Source organism: Camelus dromedarius, chromosome 10, assembly GCF_036321535.1.
Source record: "Camelus dromedarius isolate mCamDro1 chromosome 10, mCamDro1.pat, whole genome shotgun sequence".
NCBI classification, from domain to species: domain Eukaryota; kingdom Metazoa; phylum Chordata; class Mammalia; order Artiodactyla; family Camelidae; genus Camelus; species Camelus dromedarius.
This window is the reverse complement of record NC_087445.1, coordinates 14,357,359-14,380,643: the sequence shown is the minus strand read 5'-3', so window position 1 is coordinate 14,380,643 and position 23,285 is coordinate 14,357,359. Positions and strand designations below refer to the sequence as shown.

General features: G+C 39.7%; 1 long non-coding RNA gene across 2 annotated transcripts in view; it reads left to right on the top strand.

Annotated features, from left to right (window-relative positions):
• Positions 1–23,285, top strand: part of LOC116152588 (uncharacterized) — a 120,840-nt gene that overhangs the window by 55,463 nt on the left and 42,092 nt on the right. The window contains exons 1-5 of one of the 2 annotated variants that reach the window (XR_004136115.2): positions 9,927–11,094; positions 12,668–12,778; positions 13,006–13,053; positions 21,497–21,577; positions 22,304–22,394. This is a non-coding gene — a long non-coding RNA (uncharacterized LOC116152588). Of the gene's footprint in view, positions 1–9,926; positions 11,095–12,667; positions 12,779–13,005; positions 13,054–21,496; positions 21,578–22,303; positions 22,395–23,285 lie in introns of those variants that run through there. The other variant, XR_010382621.1, reaches the window with a different exon arrangement.

Below are 23,285 nucleotides of genomic sequence, written 5' to 3'. Positions count from 1 at the left end.
AGATCCCCAGGTATAGGTCTGGTATTTCCACTGGTCAGATTCTGTTTACTTCCCTGGTGATATATTCCTCACCATTTAAATTCAATTCTCTTAACTCCTGGTCCATCCTATGACTTCCTGTATCATCCTGTAACTCGTTACAACATCCATTAGCATCTTGTAACTTCTAAAATACATACACAATTCTTATAACCCCCAGAATAGCCTGTAACTTGTATGATATATACAAAATACATCTACAAAGTTGGGAAGCATGGCTGGGGAAATCACTTACCTGATCCAAGGAATCTGTATCTCTGGAAAATGACTTAATTATATCAAAATCTATTTTTAAAACATGCTGTCTCCTTCTCACCTTCATACTTTCTGATGACAGCCTCTTTCCCTCTAAGCAGTTGATTTTCAGTAGTATGCAATTCAGATTTAGAAAACTGAAATTTATCATATGAGAACATAATGTTAGGCTACTTCAAGGTTGTCATTAAGAAACTCCAGCACTACTTTCTCAACAGAGAATTGCCTCTCCTTGGTCCACTTTAGCTCGGAGAGCAAATTAACTCATTTGTTTACTCAGAAATTTGCTTCTGGAGTTAGATGGGAAGAACATGAGTTTACAGCTGAGTTAACTACAGCTATGAGAGCCCTTTCCATTAATTGCTGGCTGTTGTAGGAAGTGTGTTATGGCCATTATTTCTGTTTCCTTTGCCAATTTTTGAAAACACCCGGAGGTTTAATAAGTGAATGTGCCTTTGCATTCTGAAATAAATAAGCAGGACAACCAATTAAGGCCACATGCATATGAATCAAAATTATTTCCCACATTTGTGCTTGCAGGGAAAAAAAAAAAAGATCTAGAGGGCATTTGTAAAATTTCTTGCAAAATGGGTAGTGTTGGAATGTTCACTGGAATTAGGAATAGCTACTCATTTCCTTGCCTTCGGAGTCAAAGAGCTGGGTTCGAATCCCAGTTCTGGCTATGTGTGGTTGAGTGAGTTATTTAGATTCTTTAATCTTCAGCTTTCTCATTGTTGCCATGATGATGATGACATAGATCTTGAATCTTTAAAATACTTGGGGCACAGGAAGAGGGGAAGATAATAGTTCAGTGGTAGAGCATGTGCTTAGCATGCATGAAGTCCTGGGTTCAATCCTCAGTACCTTCATTAAAACAAATTAGTTACTTGGTACAGTTCTTCCAAATGATCATCAGTCTTGGTGCTTTCACCAGATGACTTGAAGTCCTTTGTTTTAACAGTTCTCCATAAACAGCGTATTCTATGTAAAACTTTAAGCAAATAGAAATCTCAGATCATTTCTCCCCCTGGGCAAGGTTAAACGTTTCCTGTACTCTCAAAAAGAGTAAGAAGACAAAATGAAATGGGCAAGAATGAAGGGACACAGGAAAGGAAATGGCCATGATGAGGGAGAATGTATATGGAAACCATCCTATATAAGCTCTTGGAACAATTAATATTTAAATGTCACTGACATTTGTCCCCTAGAGCCAAATTATTTTGAAAAGTCTTTAAATATGTTTTTCAAATGTTTTGTTTTTCAGGTACTATCTATGATGTGTTAATATATCTTTCAAATCAAATGTCCGAATTGAATCTGAAGTTATTTCTTGAGCATCTGAGAATAGAAACTGAACTTCTATGTGCTGTGTTTATGATGGTAGTAGGGCATGTCAAGACAGGTCTGAACATAAAGGAAATTATTATTTTACATTTTCTGAGGATCCCAGAGAGAGTTATCTTCCTAAATAAAGTACTAATATTTTTCCTTTGATAGAAACTTAAATTGCAAAAAATTTCCATTTGTTAAAAACCTACCTTCTATTTCTGCTTAGCTATCAGTCCTGCCAGCAACAATGTGGAAATTTGTTCTTTATCTTAGTAGAGGACATTATACTGATCATCTCACTTAAAAGAAGAATTTCCTTGTCTTCTAAACAGTAGTTTATCAGAAAAAGTGAATTCTTTTCTCTTTAAAACTATACTTCAATAAAAAATAATAAATAAAAAATAACTTCAAATGTGACTCTCACGTGAGTTTTTTGTAGCTGGCAGAGAAGATATGTTAAACTGTTTGCACAAATAAAAGGCATTCTTTTATATGAGGTGGAAAAACTTTCCATCTCAAAAGTATTGTCCTTAAAGTCAAAAATCATAAAACCCCAGAATTCACCCCAAATCCCATATCTCGCTCACCCCAAACACTCAGCATCATTAAATTCTATGTCTTCTTTCCTCTTACCATCAATTCAGTCTTTTAATCTTTTTTGGTCTCTCCAACCCCATACCTTCCATTTCCTCTTGCATAGACCTTGCAGGTCTTTTAACTGGTTTCCCTGTTTTCAGCATCACTCCCTACCCCCAACTCCTGCCACCATACCGATTCACCTCTACAGTTCTGCAGATGTGATCTCTCTGAAATGAATCCAATCAGGTTGCTCCTCTATTTAAAAACATACTGATTTCTATTGCTTACAGAATGGAGTCCAAACTTCTTGCTTTGCTATGTTAGTGGCTCATGATCTGGCCTTTGGCCATTTCTGTTTTTTTAACCTGACCCTCAAGCCCCTGACTCGCACCCCAGCTTGCTATTTTTATCATCTGTCAGGCTGTTTAATTCTCTGTATCTTTGCTCAGTCTTGTTTTCATTATCCTCCTACACTCCGATTTTCCTTATGAACCTTCATCTTCTTGACTGAGCTCAGGGCTAACTCTCTGACTCTCCCTACCCTGTGCACGTAGACCTGAATTTTCCCCCCTTTTAAGTCTGCTCCATGTTCTGTAGAGACCCCTGGACATAGCGCATGTCGTATTTTTTGGCACTTGTTCACATGGCCATTTCCCAGTTCCAGGCTTAATCTAACTGAAATGAAGACTGTATCTTGTCTAGCAAGTAGTAATGTGCTTGGCATCTAGCATGCACTTAAGACATATTTGTAGAAAGGAGGAAGGAATGGAAATATCTGGGATGGAGCTGTATTCTTGAAGGTATAATAATTCTGAGACGACATGTACCCTCTCTGAGCTTAATTTTACTCACCTGGAAAATGACAGTAATATTGTCGACCCTCTCAATGAACTTAAAATAAGACCTTTCAGACATGACCTGTTAGCTTCAGCCTTAGACACTGTCCTTCCTCTACTTTCCTCTGTGACCTCATTCCAGGCCTCTACCCTCCCCCCTACCCCGTACCCTGCCTCCTTTCCAATTTTCCAGAGGAATTTGTCTTCTGAGAGTTTCCAGAATGTGCCAAGCTCTTTGCCCACCCCTCCCAGCCCCTGGCACACACCACATTTGCACTAGCTGATTTCTCTGAGTGGGAGGTAACCCCCCCACCCCCAGCCTCTGCTGGGCTACTTGTTCTCATCAAACATGGCCTCCTCAGAGGGTTCTTGACGAACCCCCTCTCTAAGGTAGATCCCTCTGTGTGTGTCTGCTTGTATTTTTGCTTTATAGTATTCTTGTCCCACCCCGCCTTTATACAGTACTCTGTACTTATTTTGTGTATTTGTTTGCTGTTTTGGGGCTTTTTCCTCACTGAGTAATGTCAACTCTAGGTAGGTGGCAAAGATCACATGGGTGCTGTTCGCCGTTTCTCTCCTATGGCCTTTCACAGAGCAAGTTCTGCAGAAGTACTGATGGATGAACTTCTCTCCAAGAGTGGTTTTAAAGATCAGATACAGTATGTGCATGAAGTTTATAAACCAAAAGCACTAAACAACTACAAAGCGTAGCTATTATCACAGCTGAAACAGGCATAGAGGGACCTAGGAAAACATTTGCCAAGTTCCATTCTCCCAGGAAATGAATGTGCAGCATGACAACAAGTAATTACTCATTTTCCAAGCATGGACTCCCAGTCTGGGTGACCAGTCCAGCAAGAGAGGGTTCCTCCAGGCCAAGGGTAGGAATTATTTCTTAACACATTTTCTGCCATAAGCCATTAGAATTCTGATGATAAGGAAGGGGATACTAGTATTTTTTTTTAAGGTATTCAAATATGTCTCAAATTTTAATAAGATCCTCTATACATATGTTTATTTGCTACTGAAAATTGAAATAGCACATCAAAACTTTTATTACAATTCAAATTTTTAAAAAACCACAGAATTTACTTAATACACCCTGTTCTGATTGTGCTCTGGCCTGACTACCCAATGTTTTCTTTACATTCCTTTCACAAAAATGATTGCTTCAAATGTGTAATACTAGGTTTCATCTTCCTGACTTCCAGCTTCTAAAACCGGCAGTATTTGAGACCTATTAGTGCTTCTTTTGGTCAAATGAAAAAGTGAAACTAAACTCTATTGAAGATATTCAAATGCAAACTACATGGATTCCTTATAAGTTACTTGTATCGAGGTGGAAAAGATATGCAAGGGAAAAGACATAGAACTTATAGGTTATCAAAATACTGGTACACGGTCTGTCCTAGTGTAGAGTAGCTTCACCAACCTGCTGCATAATGATCCTAAAATTACTAGCAAGAAAAGACAGTACAAGAATAAGGTTTATGGCTAAACTGCCTCCGTACCATAGTTATTCTCCATGCTAGCATCCTCAGAGAGCTCTCTATGACACAGGCAGTAGTGACAGCTACATCTAAGTCTTTCCATTCTTGATTCAGTCTCATCTTCCTTCTGCTGTGGTTCTCTTTGAAGCAGAGGAAGTTGGTTGAGGTAGTGGTATTAAATAATTCCCATCATCCTTTCCACCTTTTCTCTCCAAGCAGTTAATAATGTCCTCACTCCTCTCCTCCCATAAGGTATGCCTCTACTAAACCCTTGTAAATTCTCTTCTCTGTCCTGTCCACCCTGTTGGGGTGGGTATTCTGTAGAAGGGAAGGGAATTTAATACGAGGGTCGAGAGTCAGGTTACTAAGGTTCTTTAGTAATACTTCTGATGTAGGTTGAGAGGCAGTTGAATCTTCTGGGAATTTTCTTCACTGGGCATCTGAGAAGACTCCAGGGCCCAGGTTGGGTTAAGCTTCTTGATGAGTCCATTGGAAGTCTAGCCACAGCTTGAAGCTCTTCCTCAATCTTTGGATTTCAGTGGAAGGTGATGCCCAAGATGCTCAAAATGTACAAAGTAGCCTGGAAGAACTGTCTAGCCAAGAAAAAGCGAGAAAAATCTAAACTCTGACAACCATGGTCAGAGAAACAAATAAACAGAATGCTAATATTTTCAAGGGAGGAGGCAGGTGGTTTGAGCTCTGGGACTCAGGGGCCAGCCAGAGGAAGTATTTTCCCATATACAGCTCTTCCTCTGCTTGCTCTATTTTCAGTGTGAAAAGACTTCTCCATCTGGGCAGCTAATTAAAATAGGATATATATGAGTTAGGCAGGTAAAACACACCAGTGTAGGATTGATAAATAGATGACCAGAAGAAGAGAGAAGGAACACAATTTTCTCCATTGTTTTCCCAGCAACATACCTTTCCTGTCCCTCATTTCCCCTCTCTGCACCCCAGTTTTCTACTCTGTAGAATGGGGATAATATTTACTTAATGGAGTTGTTGTGAGAGATGAGTCAAGACATATAAGGAGTTTGGAACAGTGCCTTGCATGTAGTAAGCTCTTAAATGCTATTTTTATTGTCAACAGCCCATCATTTTTTATAAACATGGATCAGGTTCACAGGTCCTAATTTTTCCCATTGAGGAAGGGCAGGAAGAGTAAGGTAGATCATCAGGATGTCACCTAAATGCCAAACACAGAATATGACCAGGACTCAGACTTTTTAGAGTGCTCCTGTTTATCAGATCAAACCCATCTTTCCCTAATGCTTCAGAATCAGAAGCAGGAAGATAATATAGCTTTAGATTATTTTCTCTAAGACACAGAGGGCTCTGATGATAATTAGCCCACTACTTTCTATGACATGGAAGTAGTTTAATAAATCATAATATTTTTTCTGTGTAGATTGTGTTGATCAGATTACAGTTATTTTTAATTTTTAATTTTAGACCTCTGAAAAGTTACAAAAATGGTACACAGTTTTCTTGTATACTCTTCACCCAGCTTCCCCTAAGGTTAACATCTTGCATAATCATAGTAAAATAATCAAAACTAAGAAATCAACATTGGCACAAGGCTGCTAACTAAGATACAGACTTTATTTTGACTTGACCAGTTTTTCCACTGAGGCCTTTACCCGCTTCAGGATACAATCCAAGGTCCCACTTTGCATTTACTTGTCATGTCTCCCCAGTCCCCACCAATCTGCAGCTGTTTTCTGCCTTTCCCTGTCCTTGATGACCTTGATACTTTTAAGAAATACTTGTCCGCTGTGATTTTGAAGACTTTCCCCCAGTTTTTTTATCTGATGTTTTCCTGCTACTAGGTTGAGGTTATGCGTTATTGAGAAGAAAGAATGATCATCCCTTCTCAGTGCAAGACAGCAGGACATGATGTCACTTTGTCTTACTACTGATGGTATGAACTTTGATTACTTGGTTAAAGTGACGGCTCCCACGTGTTTCTACTGTTATCTTCACCTGTACAATCAATCAATATCTTGGGGAGAGACATTTGAGACTATACAAATGACTTGTTTGTCCTCAAACTTTCATCTGCTAGTTTTAGCATTCATCTGTGGATCTTGCCTGCAACAATTTGTGGTGTTTTAACAGTGATTTTCTATTCCCCCATTTTTTCCTCACGTTTATGAATTGGAATTCATCTGAAGAAAGCTCCCTCTCTTCTTCTCCATCAACTTATTTATACAATTATGTATTTATATCAGTATAGACACATGTATATTTAACTTGCTTTATTCTGTGCATTTAATACAAGGCCTTGTTTTCTTGCTCAGATTATTTCATTGTTGGCCGTTGTGAGCTCTTTCAGGTTGACTCCTGTATCCTTTCTGCATCACCCCATCCATTTTGAGCACTTCTTTACTTTTTAGTATTATAAGATGCTCCAGACTCATCTGGTATTTTCCCAGCCTCAGCCCTGGACTCAGCCACTTCCCCAAAGAAACCTTCTGGTTCCTTTCACCAGAGAATGAGTTTTAGGAACTAAAATGTGGGTAATGAGTATGCTCACCGATACTAACTAGGGTGTCATTGTTCTTCTGTCTTTCCTTATTTGTAACTTCTTTTCTGAGCATAAGAAACTTGGTCCTTAATATCTACAGTGTATTGTTTTGTTAACTCCAGTAAAAGATAAAGTGGTTTCAGAATTGATAGCCCATATCTCTGAGAAACAAACTTGCTGACTAGAGTACAGTATTAGTTCACAATTTTTTAAAATTTTATAATACCTTTTGTGTTAAGTCGTATTCACTATCTGAATGGTGATCATAGTTAGGATTTTTTGGCTTCTGTTTTCCTTTTCAAGGGAAGAAAACCTTTGCAAAAAGCATTCCCGTACACAAACTGAAGGGTGCTTCACCTTCTTCATTCTGTTTTCCAAAAACTTCAAAAATAATCCTTATCTGGTAAGTTTGTGTGGAAGTAAAGATTGGAAATATTGTATTTGATGAATAGTTTATTGTGTATATAAACACACGTTACTGTTTTGGAAAGTATGCAGTTCTAATGGAAAAGGTGAGGTTGTCATATAATTTCTTTAATTTATTTTTTTAGTCAGGAATAATAACACCCTTTCCAGAATGAGAAGATACAAACGTGCCCCAGGGAGGCATGACAACTGCACTCAAGATTCAGGTGTCCAGACAGACAGGCTAGGTAGGTAACAGCTCTTACAGAGCGAAGGCAGTCCCCATTTGTGGGTGCCAGGCACGCGTGTCCATGCACATGGGCATATGTGCAGGCACATACATGGGCACACATGTCGTCCAGGTCAATAGCTTCTTTTTCACATCAGTATCCTCAGCTATTTAATGCAAGAAATGTGTTCTTGAAATTTGTTCTCTGTTTTAAACATCAAAGCATTTTGAGGAAGGAACCTTGTGAATGTGTGTATGTATTTACCCAAAATATTATGGAATTCTCTTTTGCAAGTGTGTTCAAAAACAACTTACAATTTACTTAAGATAAGAAGGCACTTTTACTTTTATTCATGTCTTATATGTTGATACTAAATGATATTATCCATCTTGCTCCCTCACTTTATCATCCTTGGCTCTTAATAACTTTTGGCTATTTCATATATGCTTCTAAAGATAAAAAAAATTCCCTCCCTTACAAAATCAACTTTTGAAGATGTTAACAGTGTGTTCCAAGGATGATAGTAATTCCAGAGAGAACTCCTCCTGCCCCAGACTGCCTCTCCTAACCAAGATCTGAAGCAATTGCAACTTTGTTAAAATAGCTAGTCACCAAAAGCTCATCCTTTGTCCCAGGATACACATTCAGCAATGTTTTGTTTTGCTTAGAGTCATGCCTTGAACATAGAGGAAACCTCAAAGTGGTGCAAAGTACTTAAGATCCTGGACCACATTTTTGTGAGTTGATTAAGGATCCTGTATTCTTGCTCAGTTTCACATTTAGAGAAATAGGATTTCCAAAAGGACAAAGGCATATGCCTCTAACAGCAAACCAGTGACATGCCATTGTTCATTACCCGTGAGTCTGCTGCTGCTCCTCTGCTTCCATCTCCTGTCTAACCCTCAAAAACTTGATGGCAAAAGGTTGTGGTTTGGTGGGGTGCATCCTAGGTTGAAATCAGAAGACATGTTGAGGGATCCGGGTGTCGATCAGATGAGGAAGTGCCTTTGAAAGCACTTGGACAGTACCTGGCACCAAACTGGCCCTCAGATGTTGATTTGAATCTGAAACTTAGAAGTTAAAGCTAAAAGTCAAGCCTTACTATATTTTATATACACAGTTTAATAATGGGATAAAAATACATGCTATAAGAGGTCAGGCTTTTAATAACCCAGTATGTGAATCTCTATTCTTAATTTTTAAAAACATAAAAAAGATGAAATAATCTAGCCTATAATGATCCTGCCAGGTCATGAGGTATAAGCAGGTAATTTTAGAATGTTCTACAACTGTGCTTTAAGCCATAAATTGCATTAAGTTGGAGCAGTAATTTTTCAAGTCTCCTAGGGCAGGATTAATTTTCTCAAGATAGGAATGTTTAATTCATCATGCAAAAATTTGTGTATAGCTTAGACCTCTTCTCCATGCCCCCAAATTTCTTTACACCCATCCTCCCATGCTCATCCCCAGCATACGTGCAGTGCGCACGTGTGTGCACATTCATACATGCACACGCCCACCCACACACTCCAGTACGTGCAAATTAAAGCTAAGAAGGCGTAACTGGTCACCTTTTGCCTTGTAATTTGGATTTTAAAAAAACCCCTCTCTCCTCTGTTTCTCTTCTTTTGAGAAAACTAGGAGAAAAATATTAGCATCCTCACATTTATTGGCCTCATGCATTCCCTTTCTTCCTGTGCCCGTAAGCCTTGTCGTCTTGCCAAGGTTTTCTAATATCGGCATGTCAAATGCAGTTTACAAGCCCCCAGGGGCTGGATTCACACTGGCCTCTTAGCTTTTTACAGAACCTTACACAACCTTGTCACTAGCTTGATGTTAAAGCACATAATGCTAGCATCCTCAGTAAGACCTTTGTGCTGAAAACCGAGGAAATGCGACCACAGTAAACATGATGAGAATAAAATCAGGCACTGCTGTAATTGTTAGGTCATAGGCAGGTAAGCACAATTATTTCTGTACTGAACAAAAACAGATGGGGAGTAGTGGGCTGTCCCATGAGAGGGCGAGGTGCATGAGGGCTGGGGATGCTCAGTCTGCAAGCCCACACGTGTCCAACGCCCACATGCTGCCCCCTATATGTTTTCCCCCTGCATGTTATTCTTTCTCTTTGTTTTTTTAAAAAACAGTCCTAAATTGCTTAGCTTTTTTTTTTTTTTTTTAGCTATTCACACTTTTTTTCCCTGTGCTTGCAGGCAAGGACAGTAAATTAAGCATATCTAAGGATTTAATGCTCAAAATCACCTTGGATAATTGGCTTAAGGGCTGGAAGTAGGCTTTTCTCTCCATCCTCTACTCCTAATGCTATTTCCCCTCTGAGGGTACATCTGTCAATAATTGATGGAGCTTTCTTGGGCAAATGAGCTGTTGCTGGGACATTATAAATCATATTTGGAATCAAGTTTATTTTCAAGCTGCTTTAAAAGTCTCGATGTGGTGCTAACTGAACAGAAAATGCTAAATGTTTGACGGAGTAGCACAAGCCCTGAAGGACTAAAGGTGTGAGCTGGACTTAGGAAAACAAATGGAGTTTATACTCTCTGAGAAAACAAGAACACACCTGTTTTTTCAAAAGAGTAAGTAGGTCTGGCAAGAACCTTCCAGAAGGAAACTGCTTGAGTACCTACTGGGTGCTGTGCACTGTGACCTGTGATTCCCTCGCGGTGCCTGAGTTAAGCCTCACAACTCACTCAACTGGCAGGGATTATGGTCTCTCTTCTACAGATGAGGAAACCGAGGCTCAGAAAGGTTGAAAACCTTCCCAGTGCACGCGGTGGGCAAGTGGCAGGCTTGAAATTGGAATCAATCGAACTGTGACATCCCGTCTCTTCTCGCTCTACCAGAAGTCAGACAGGCTCTGTGACAGGGTCTTCAGTCAGTGACATCGCGATATTTGTTGTGTGTTTGGTGTTGAGACTGAGACCATTGGCCCCATCGCCGAACCTCACAGCTCTCTTGGCTCTGCTCCAACCAATGCAGTTCCACTTTTATCTGTTTTATACAGAGAGCTTTGGCATGAAATTTTGATAAAAAGATTCTGCTGCTAAATGTTTGAAGACCACAGCTGCACAAGAGGAGTGAAAGTCTTTCTTATGAAATACAGATATTAGTGTGTGTAAGAATATGTCTGATATGTAAAAAATTGGGAACTATTTTACTCCTTTCTCTGCTTCAAAGGACACACCCAAAGAACATTCTCTACTGGCCCTACTCTAAGTGACCTGCAGGGAGCGGGCTGACTGCAGCCTCAGAGTCCCAGGTTTTCAGTTTTGCTCAGACAGGAATCCACTATGTGCTGTTATTTTCCTTTCCTCAGTTTTCACATCTGATACTACTATGCTCTACCAACCTCAGAATCATATAGTGACGATCAGAGGAGACCAAAGGTAAGTACTTTGAAAAAGAAAGAACATGGCTAAGATATAAGGTATTGTTACTACTACATTTTTTTTTTAAAATAATTGATCTGAATATTTTAGTTAAGCTTTCAAAGGCAAACAGGAGAGTTGAGGGTATTTTAGAATGGGACAGATGGGGACCATAGGAAGCATAAAATCATTTTAAAAATCTCATTCAGAACAATTATTTTAGAGATAATGGTTTATTACATTCATAATATCTGCCCTTGAGTTTTAGTTATTCACAATATTGGCTGCTGCTAATATTCGAACTTTCTAGTGAAAAGGTACCGGATGAATCACTCTGCCTTTTTTCTCTTTCCTAGTGGTCAGGGCATGTGTACACTAGATTTGGAAGGATGAAATGGCTCATTTGAGACCAGAATGACCATCTGACTCAAGCTGATCATGATAAAAAGGAGTTGCTTCTTGAATGTCTCTTTGTTGATCATTATTTCTTCTTTGCCTTCCCTTCCTCCTAGTCTTCTTCCCTCCTTTCCAGTATTTATTAGACACCACCTATATGCAATATGAATAGAATATAGTCTCTGCTCAAAAGATGCTCAGTCCAGCACCTAAATCAATACACACCTGAACGTGATCAGTGTACATGGGTCTGCCTTCCCCTTACGTGACACCACTGCAAACACCACGGAGCCCAGAGCACAAGATGTCCTATGTGCCTGGGGAGGTTGGTCAAGGTTTCTTGGAACGTGTTTAGCTACCCACAGAATGGGTGTTTTCATCCCCACTCTTTTTCACTTCTTTGTTTCTAATTTCTTCATTTCAACGCACATGAAACCTACTTACTCTCTTGGGCCTTGTCAGTCCACAAGGACACTCCTCTGCTGAAATCCTAAGAACTTTATTTCATGCTCCCTTGGTTATCCTGGATACATCTGTTGTTTGACCTCACAGAGACCTCAGATCTGTAGACACTTATCTCCCCGAGTCTTCTTCCCTTTGTTCCTCCGTCCTTCTCCTGCTCTCCTCCATCTCCCCTCCCTCCCTTGGAGAAATTAGGGACAAGAAAGTTAGCTTGGTTATTCTCCCTGGGGAGAATGGGTGGAGATAGTTGAGAAGAAAACCAAATTGATAACAGGTAGTTTAATATTTCAGTCTTTTTTTTTTCACTCTTCACTGAATCTTCTTTAGATTTTCTGTAACATCCTCAAATTTGATTTTCAATTATGTTGGCCCAGAGAAGAAGCAAATTGTTTCTAAGCAGTACTTATGGGGAAAGCACTTCTTCTTAGAGACAAGATTGCAATTGATAGTGCTAGTCTGGGTTGTGCAATTCATGTCACTGGGCACAACCAGACCTGTTTCTTAGGGAGTCTGTGTTTTGGAGGCATTCTGTGTCTCTGACATTTTAGGACAGTAGCTCCAACAAGCACTTCATTTTTTGCAGCAGAGGCCAGATCTACAGCACACTTCAGTATAAGGGTTTGTTTGCTATGAATTAAAATGAGAATTCAATTACAGAGAGAGAGTGAAATGCAAGTTGCAGGAACCTGCTCTCTCCTGCCAAGTACCTAATCGTGTCCACTTTTTCCTGCAGGGCAGTTTTTCTTCCTTGAATCCAGGTGGCGGGCCCCTGCTGTCACGGCAGGTCTGGGTCAGGAGGAACAAGTCCTCAGGTCTCCAAGCGGACTGCTGGCATTCTGTAGAGGTATACAAAGCACACAGCCTTGGGGGCCGTTCTGCCCTGCTTCAAATCCCAGTTCTATCACTTAATGCCTTTTGAGCTTGGACAAGTAACTAATCTCTGTAAATCTCTTTTTAATTTATAAAATGGACAAATAATGATCTTTGTCCCAGAGTCACTGTGAAGATTAAATGAGATCATGCTAGCTCTAGGTAACCCATGGTAATGATAATATCTGACATTTATTGTAGGTATCAAAGTTCCTACAGAAATCAGCCATGACAGGACTCTAAATGAAGGTAAGCCTTTCCTGATTCACCTGCAGTTAGGTGTTTGTCCAGGTAAATTTATATATCTCCTTTGTGTGTTTGTTTTTCTTAGAATATTATTAGATAATCATACTAGCTGACATTGAGTCAGACACTGAGATGACTGTTTTAACTTTAGTAGCTCATTTACTCCTCCTCAGAATTCTGCAAGGTGGCTCAAAGTATCCCCATAGCAAAGAGGAGACTAGTAAGGCTCAAAAACGTTAGGTAATTTGTCTGAAGATTCACGCTTCGGTCTGTCTGCCATGCAAGCCCATATTCACCTGCCACACCATGGTCTTTGATTGGCCACTTATTATCACCAGGCAGCTTGTCTTTTCTGAAATCACCTGCCACTTCCACACTAGACTTTGAGGTGCCCCTTTTCTATCCTCTTGGGCACTCACTCAAAATTCTGGCTTTTCTTCTATTCACTCCTGTGTCTTCTGCATATTCAGGGACCCATATCCTTGGGACTGTTCTGCCCATAGGAAGTGTCCTTTGCTGATCTAAACCTATTCTTTCTCTAAGGTTAGGCTCAGAACTAAGACATATATTCTCTAAGAAAGAGCTACCTGGTGGTTAAGATGCAATATTCTACCTAGTGCCACGTTGGTCTCCCCTTTTATGAATTCTTATTTGTGCATTATAAACAGTATGACATTATATAGCACTTAGTCATTTTTTAAAAACTGAAATAGTAATCGTCATCATCACACTTACTGAACACTTGCTTGGTTCTAAATTCTTTTTTTTTTTTTTTTGGTTTTATTTTTTATTGAAGTGTAGTTGATTTACAGTGTTAGTTTCAGATGTACAGCAAAGTTATTCAGTTATACATATATATATATATACACACATATATATATGTACACACACACATATATATTTTCACATTCTTTTCCATTATATGGTATTACAAGAAACTGAATATAGTTCCCTGTGCTATACAATAGGTCCTTGTTGTTTATTTTATATGTAGTAGTGTGTATATATTAATCGCAAACTCCTAATTTATCCCTCCTCTCCTTCCCCTTTTGTAACCATAGTTTGTTTTATATGTCTGTGAATCTATTTCTGGTTTGTGAATAAAATTTTTATCTTTTTTTTTAGAGGCCACATATAAGTGATATCATATGATTTTTGTCTTTCTCTGTCTGACTTTCTTCACTTAATATGATAATCTCTGGGTCCATCCATGTTGCTGCAAATGGCATTATTTCATTCTTCTTTATGGCTGAGTAACAGTCCATCACATATATATATATTGGTTATAAATTCTTTATAAGCATTATTGCACTTTATCTCCTGAGGACCCTACTAGTTAGGTTCATCTATTATAGTCTTCATTTTACAGGGGAAGAAGTTGGGATTTAGAGGTTAAGTGACATGTTTAAAACTACAAAGATGATGGCCCCAGAATTCAAATATTCTCACTCTGTAGCCCAATCTCTTATTCACTATATTTGCCATCCACTTTAGTTCTGTGTTCCCAAATGCAATGTGAGGTGGTCCCTAGAGTTAATCCCAAGGTACCCAGCACTTAATGAAGGGATTTTCACTGATTGGTTTGTCAGTGGATGTTTCGAGCACCTATATTGTGCTTGGCATTGAGGGTGACCCAAAGGCCAACTCTAACCCTTTCCTGACTATCTTAATAGGAGCATATCAAACCACTCAGTCCGCAGGAAGTGCTTTGAAGTCCCTCTGGCCTGTAGAATGAGGGACCAGGATATAATGACTTGTAATCAGAGACAGGGAACAAATCAATGTATGGGTGTGCAATACCCTGACTTCATGGTGTTAAGTTTCTACCACTCCATTCTGGCCATCAGTTGGATCCATTGATCACATTTACCTCCACAACTTTTGGGAGAAAACTTTTCAGTTTCTTCCTTGTCCAATGAGAAATGCATGCAGCTGTTTTCTTAAAAAGCTAAAGTTGTGCATGAATGAGGAGATCATTGACAAGGAGAATAAAGAGACAAGGGAAATTGCAGTCAAGGTAACGGGGTTTTCCACATGTAAAATCAACACAACCACAGCAGTTGCTCTAGTGTTTATGTCATGGGCTCAGCTCCAGACACCTTTCATGTGTTTAGCTTACATAATCCTCACAACAATCCTGCAGGGTAGGAATAGTTTTTTTCAGATTATTACAGATTTATAAAAAGTCTCAGAGAGATTATAAAGAATGTGTCCAAGTGCCCTCAAGGCCAAGAGTCATCACTTTGTTGGCCTGACACCAGTGGCCAAGTTCTAACCACTCTCCTCTACTGTCTCTGGGAGGCTGGCGAAGATGGTGGGTAACTTCTCCTTATGGGTCTTGATGGGGAGGGGACAGGAAGAGATGGGACCTACTTGACATTCATTTGTACTCCAAGTACCATGAAGGCACTGTATGTATCTGAAACACCTTAAGCATGGTTTCTTCATTTTACAGATGAAGAAACTGGACTTCAGAGGGTAAGTGATTTTCTTAATGCCACTCTGTTGGCAAGTGTGGAACTCAGCTTTGGATCAGCCTGTGTTCTTTCTGCCACCTTGGGCGGTTTAAATAAGAGACTCTTGTTCCATAAGATGTCTGTGATCCACGGTGACAACTGAATTCTACAAATGCTGGTTTCCTTTTTCTACAGCTTATGTCTTGGAACCCCATTTTGATAGGCTTAATTAAAAAAGAATATTTGCTGCAAAAAAAAAAGGACAATGAAAATTTGACTGAAAATGTTGAACATAAGGTCACTCACTACATGAAGGTTGAAAGGTGGTGCTTTTCAGTGTTTTGTGTCCTGTCCTTTATGGCAAAGTGAGAAAGCCACTCTCTCCTCCTGAGATTTACTTTCTACAATGGAAGAGCTGAATGAGATGGTCTCAGTGTTCTTTACAACCATAGAATTCTGTGATGTTTTTAAAGCCAAACTGCTTAGAGTTTGAACTCTGGAAAGGCCCTTGAGAAGATCTGTTCCATCTCTCAATCCCTCCACACCTTTGCACACCAAACACAGGCCCTCACATTTCTTGGATTTTTACCACAGTCTCTTAGTTTGTCTTTAGATTTCCAGTCTTGCCCCAGCACCCAAAACAAGTATCCTATATGAAACATTCTTGTACTAGTACAAGGCTAAATAACCCACTGAAAAAAATGTTGAACTGTTATAAAATGACTTACTCGGATAATGACCTCTCATGGGGAGATAGAGAACTATCACGGGTCTGGGCCACCAGCTTTCACCTCAAACATTTTAGTAATGATATGTCTATATCTAAATCACAGATATGACCAGGTCACTTTCCTGCTTAACATCCCTCAAAGGCTGGGTCCATGGGATCACATCAAAGTTCTTTTCTCCCTCCCCTCTTTGTCTTGCCCTTCGTGCCCAGCACTCCTTGGACACACCGTGCTGTTTCTCACCTCTGTGCCTGTGCCCTCTGCCTAGTGTGCCTGGACACCTGGCTAGTTGCTCTTCATGCACTGTGTCTCTACTCTAGGGCCACCTCCATTAGCCACTTTCCTCGGGCTAGATGGGTACCCCGCCTTGTTCTCCAGGCAGTACTGTTGCCTCTGTTTACATTGCAGTTTCCTATTTTATCTGTTTCTCCCTCCAAATGGGAACCTGTTACCAGAACAAGGTCTGTGTCTTTCTCATCTTTGTATTCTCGGTACCTTGCATGGTCTCTGGCACACAGTAGATACTTAATAAATGTTTGCTGAATGAGAGGACAAGTTGATGACCCCCTTAACGATAAAGAAATATCAGCTTCTAATTGCTAAGACCTTCTTTTTTATAGTCACCTGAAGTTTCTTTCTGTCTTGGCCCAAATTTTGACCCTTGGAATTATTCAGAACAATTCCCTTTCTTCTTCCATCACAGTAGAACCTTACAAGTATTTAAATTCAGTTAAATCTGCTCACTGGGCTAAATCTCCTCAGTTCTTCCACCTAAGCTAAATATGATGAATTTTCCTGCCAGTCTTCCTGGGCCTAGACTGCACGTTCCCTCACCATCCTGCCTTGCCTCCCTTGCTTGTGTTCCAGCTGTCCCTCTTAGCCTGAGAAGCCCAGATCAGAACTCACGGTTCTGAGAATTATTTCAAGTGGCAACTGGTCCCAGAGGCACAATCCCCTCTTCTGCCTTGTCTACTGAAATTAAAAATTCCTGAGAAGTTGCATAAGGCAATAACTGACTTTATTAATATAAGACATATAATAAAATATACATGTAAAATACATGTATTACTATACAAAATATACTACAATTTTTTTCAGTGTAATAAAAATATAGCAAAAATACCCCAAAGCTCCTGGTGCTTTATCTCATTAATCTCTGGCAATAACACTGGAGGGGGTAGGTCCTATGGTAGTTACCCACCCTTGACAGACGAGGAAACTCAAGAGTGGAGACAGGTTCATATAACTTGTTGAAAGGCATAATAAGAAAGTGAAAGGTAGAGATGCAATTGGATCACGGACTGACTTTAGACTTGTTTAGAGCAAGTCCCATGTTCTAAAGCACCGGCTATATACTGATGCCCCACGGGCCGTCTGTGACCTTCCTGAGACTAAGTGCAAGATGTGCTTATTTCTAAGGTGAAGGTATTTAATTATCATGCTCCCAAAGGAGTCCTCAACCCCAAAGAAGTTAAGAATCATTGTGTTAAAGGTAGACTGACATTGAATTTGTAGCCAATTCGAACACCAAATTCATTTTCGTATACTGTATACCACCCTTACACATCGTCCCTTAACTCGTGTAAAGCGATTTCCTGGGTCTCCCTTTAGCGTGGTATACTTATGTCCACTGAATTTCCTCTTAGTCCCATCTGTTGCAAGGCCATTTCTTTTCATTATCGCACCTGTGTCATCATATTTGCTATTTTGAAAAATAATCTGATGAGATTTCTCTCTTGATCTTTATCTAAATCACTTCTGAAAATGAGGGCTGACCCAGGGGAGGGTAATGGCTCTGAAAATAGTTTGCCAAGCCTGTGCCTCCTTTGCATTTATTTTTCTCTTCAGGTTTCTCCTCGGGAATGAAAAAATGTTAATGTCTAGATAATATGTTGTTCTCAACCAGTGGCAGCCTTGCTACGTCTCTGATCGTAGATTGCCGAGAGGCCACTGGCCATGCTTTGTACATGAGGCTTTGTCTCACATCGTGGCATTAGGCTCAGCATTTTTAGTATCTGAGCATTCCACGGGCCCTTCCATCAAAAGCCTTCTAGTTAATCAGGAGTTGTTTTCTTCTTGTAACTCTTCTGAAACGTATCCCGTCTCCCTGCTACTCCCCTAGTCACTCCTGAGAAACCAGGTTCCTGTCTAGTATCAGGTCACAGAAATGACATTGGCCCCAATATTTTCCCCCTCAAGGTTGCAGGTTGTTTTAAAGGAAAACCCAGCTCTGATAATAAGTGTGGGGCAGATTCAGATCTTCCTGTTTACTTACCAATGAATTTGCAGTGCTGGCTGCATCTAGAGACAGTAAAAGATCCCTTCAAGATTATACATATTTTCAATTCTGGAAAAGAAATTATCACTGACTTTAGAGTTTTCTGCAAGTTTTAAACTGATTTCTTATCTCCTTTGTGATTGATAATAATCTGCATCTTTTCTTTCTTTCTTTCTTTCTTTCTTTCTTTCTTTCTTTCTTTCTTTCTTTCTTTCTTTCTTTCTTTCTTTCTTTCTTTCTTTTTTTTTTAGTGGAGGTACTGGGGATTGAACCTAGCATGCGCATTACCACTGAGCTATATCCCTTCCCTCAATGATTGACATCTTTGCACTATTTTTAATCTTTTAGGTCTCCTATACTTTGTCATCTCTGATTTTTCTCCTTGTTAACAAGTGTTATTTGATTCCATAGTCATGATTTTTGGCTTGTATCTTACCTTGTTTTTCAAAGCGATCTTCTCTCATCAAAGGCTGATTGAATCTGTTTCCCCCATTGAATCTCCCCCCTCCCACACCTTCTCTAATAGCATTTTGAACCCACTCGCCAATGCAGTTTCATGTGAATCATGTTATGTTTTTGTCATTACTTAGAAAACATTTGTGTTAGCTTCTGATTCCCTTTCACATGTAACAGCCTTCAGCGCCAACCTCAACTTCACAAGCCAGGAAGTGTGTAGCACCTCCATGGCAACCACCAATTTGCTCATCCTTTTCCAAGTTGGATGACACTTGGGTCTTTGGCCTTTATTCTAGAGTATTATAGGGAAGATGTTTTAAATGTTACTACCTCAAAACTTATTTTTCAAAAGTTTTAGTTATACAGTAGGATAAAGAACGAGACTTGGTCTGAGTCTCAGCTGGACCATGCACTAGTTTTGTTACTCAGGGCACCTCACTTTACTCCTCAGTGTCCCCCCATTTCAAATGGGGTAGTGATGCCCACCTTGTACTGCACAGGGACTATGGTCAGGAAAGATGGAGATGAACAGTGTGAGACACTGTAGAATAGAAGGTACTATGTAGGCAGGCAAAGTAGTGCTAGGAATTACTGGATGTACTCTGGTCATTCTCAGTTATGCTGAATACATCTTTTAATTCCTGTGATGAAATTATTTTGAATTCCAGTTTCTGCTCATAGGTCCCAGTGCCATATCCAATTTCCTTTTCTCAGTCTCTCTCCCTGAGGACTTAGGAGCTGGTCCCTACTCATTTGGCATTTTGCTAGTAATCAAGCCCATTTTGCTAGTAACCAATCAGTCCTGCCCAGGCATTTTCAGGGGACAGAATCCTAGATGTGGTAAATAGCATGACTTGGATTCTTCCTGTCTCCTTACATCTATTCTTTGTCCTGACTCCAGGTTTAGTCTTGGGACTTGCTTTGGCCTGTGGGATGTTAGCAGATGTGAGGGAAGCAGAGCCTTGAAAACTACGTTAATGGTGGGGCTCACTCTCTCATTCTTGGGCCTTTGTGAATGTCATGTGAATATGCCCAGGTTAGACTTCTGTCGTAGGATGAGGAAGAGAGAAATGTGGACTAGAGTGGAATGTTCAGTCACCAGCTGAGGCCAACTTATGTCACCCAACAACCAGCTGACCCCAGATAGTAAACAACCCCTTCCAAGATCAGTAGAGCCACGGAGCTGATGCTTCAATGGCCCCCAAGAATGTGAGCACAAACATTTATTGTTGTATGGCCCTGAAGTTTTGTGGTGGTTTGTTGCACATTTTAATTGTAGCAATAGAAAATGGATACAGTAGATGTCATAACCATCTGACTTTAAAACCTGGCTTGAAGAACACTAGTCTCAGAAAAAGGAACCCTCCTACACCATTGGTGGGAATGTAACTTGGTGCAGCCACTATGGAAAACAGTATGGAGATTCCTTAAAATACTAAAAACAGATTTACCATATGATCCAGCAATCCCACTTCTGTGCATATACCTGGAGAAAACTCTAATGTGAAAAGATACATGCACCACATTGTTCATACATAGCAGCACTATTTACAGTAGTCAAGACATGGAAGCAACCTAAATGTCCATTGACAGATGGCTAGATGAAGAAGTGGTGTATATATATATATATATATATATAGTACATACATATATATGTACAACTGTGTGTGTATATATATATAGTATATATACATATGCATATATATAAAAGTATAAGTTATATGTGTGTATATGTCTAATAGAATACTACTCAGCCATAAAAAAGAATAAAATAATACCATTTGCGGCAACATGGATGGGTCTTGAGATGATCACACTAAGTGAAGTAAGTTAGACAGAGAAAGACAAATATATGATATCACTTATATGTAGAATCTTAAAAAATGATACAAATGAACTTATTTATGAAATAAAAATAGACTCACAGACATGGAAAACAAACTTAGGGCTACCAAAGGGAAAGAGTCAGGGAGGGATAAATTAGGAGTTTGGGATTAGCAGATACACATTACTATATATATAATAGATAATCAACAAGGTCCTGCTGTATAGGAAACTGCATTCAATATCTTGTAATAACCTATAATGAAAAAGTACATATTTACATATATATAATTGAATCACTATGTTGTATACTAGAAACTAACACAACATTGTAAATTGACTAAAGTTTAATTTAAAAAAAGAAAAATAAAGAAAATTAGTCTCAGAGCTTATGATCCTGGAGAGTACCATGAAGGTTCAAAAATAATAGATGTCTACGGAGGTAATGACTAAAATGCCATTAAATATATTTTTAAATGCACAGATTCTTTATCATGAAAAGCCTCCTCTGGTGGGTAACCCATCTCTTAAATCACCTTCAGTAGTTAAGGTGCAATGACCGTAGCATTGTGATTTGCTGAAGCAGAGCCTCGTACAACTGTTATGCTATTCAGAATGCATCACTTTTGAAAGTTTTGTACGAAGCATCTTAGTCTGAAATTGAATGTTTTTTTTCATTGCATTTTTCCTATTTTCATTTTCAGCAACTGCCAGCAAAATGCTTGTTGACCCCTTTACAGATTATCATAGCATTGCTCTAGTTCCATTCTCTGATCTGTGTATTGGTAAGTTAAACATAATTGATTTATCTGTCCAGCCCTTGTAGGCCCACTCAACATGGTCTACAAAAGAGGAGAGGAGTACATGGTCATTGGGTGGAAAGACAATATGTGAAGTATTCGTTGCTATTCACCTACCTCTACTGACTTTTAATCCCATGACCCTGCCCCATCTCATTATGTCAGAAAGCAGAGGAAGCTGACATTCCACACAGAGCAGACCATCACAGAGTACATAGAACAGACAGTGGGGATTGTCAAGAGGACCAAGAAACAGATGTTAAATTCCTGACTTTTAAAGTTAAAAGTCTCAAAATCATCTTTCCATATTTTTCCTTGATCTCTCTTTTGTCCCCACTCCCTCACTAGATAAAGATGCTCCCAACTGACGAGAGGAAGAAGGTTGGAAATAAATAAAGAGAGATAGACACTAATTTTAGGGCTGAGCCCCAATTTTGACCCAAGTCCCACTTACTGAGCCAAGTAATGGGCCTAGAGACCATAGGGCCCCCAGATGAGTGTAAGAGTAGAGGGAACCAGGACTGCAGAAGACATTGCTACAGTGCACTAATGTCTGAGCCCCACTCTTCTTCTGGGCATACAGGGCATATTCCCCCTTTCCCTTAAAGATAGGATGACCTTGTGATATGCTTTGGCTAATACATTGTTACTGGGAGTGCCATGGGTCATATCTGTGTTGCAGCATCTAATTGGTGGTGCTCAACTTTGTAGCCTGCTTCTTCCCTGACTGGTCTGGAAGGCTGAGCCAACATGTGGAAGACAGACTTCATAGAGAGTATTCTGGACTTGGAATGGATTTTATGTGAGTAAGGAATGAAATTTTGTTGATCTTTGGAGGGTGTTATTACTATACCATAACCTGCCGTATCCTGAGTAGGGTAAGTGTTCTGTTTCCCATCTGGATGGCTGGGAGAGAAATCACAAAGATTCTCACGCCATTCAGCGTGGGGGCAGTGAAGTATAGAAGACTGCATGGGGTGTCAGAGGTAGAGAGGGCTTGATGACAGGTCCTAATTGTCCCATTGCTCTGGGGAGATGTAGGGCAGCAACTGAATCTTCCTCATGTCTGGAATAAAGATGTGTGCCTTAGCAGAGAGAAAAATCTGGGTATCCAACGTCTCAAGGTCTTGACAAGGAGGTGTAACGGAGGGGTGGCATGGGCCATGCAGTCTGAGACCAAAAGCCTATTTGGAGGGTGGCAACATGAAGAGCCATGTACTATGAGTGTATATATCAATGGATGTCAACTCTGCATAACCATGGAGACACTGTCTCATAGATATTACATTACTGTGTCAACACTTGAGTTCCAATCAACCCCAGAGAGAAAAGAGAAAAGAGGAAATCCATAATTTGATTGGGTATAATACAGATAGAGCTAAGAAATTCCTGAAGTGGTTGAGCTTACTTAGAAGTGACCAGATTCACTTTTCTATCAGGAAGCCTGAAGGGCTTGTGATAGACATGATTTAAGTTATAAAAAAAAAGCTGTAATATTTGCAGACCTGAGCCTGTGGCTATGAAAACCAGGTACACCTCATATTTTTGTGAGAGGGCCAAACTTAACAAAATTTTCAAAGCATGGGATTGAATGATTTTATAGAAAAACACAAAGACATGCTATTTTACAGCTTGGTTGTGGTTGTTGATAAGGAATTGTTGTATTCCCTTACCTAATTAGAACCCTGTGGGG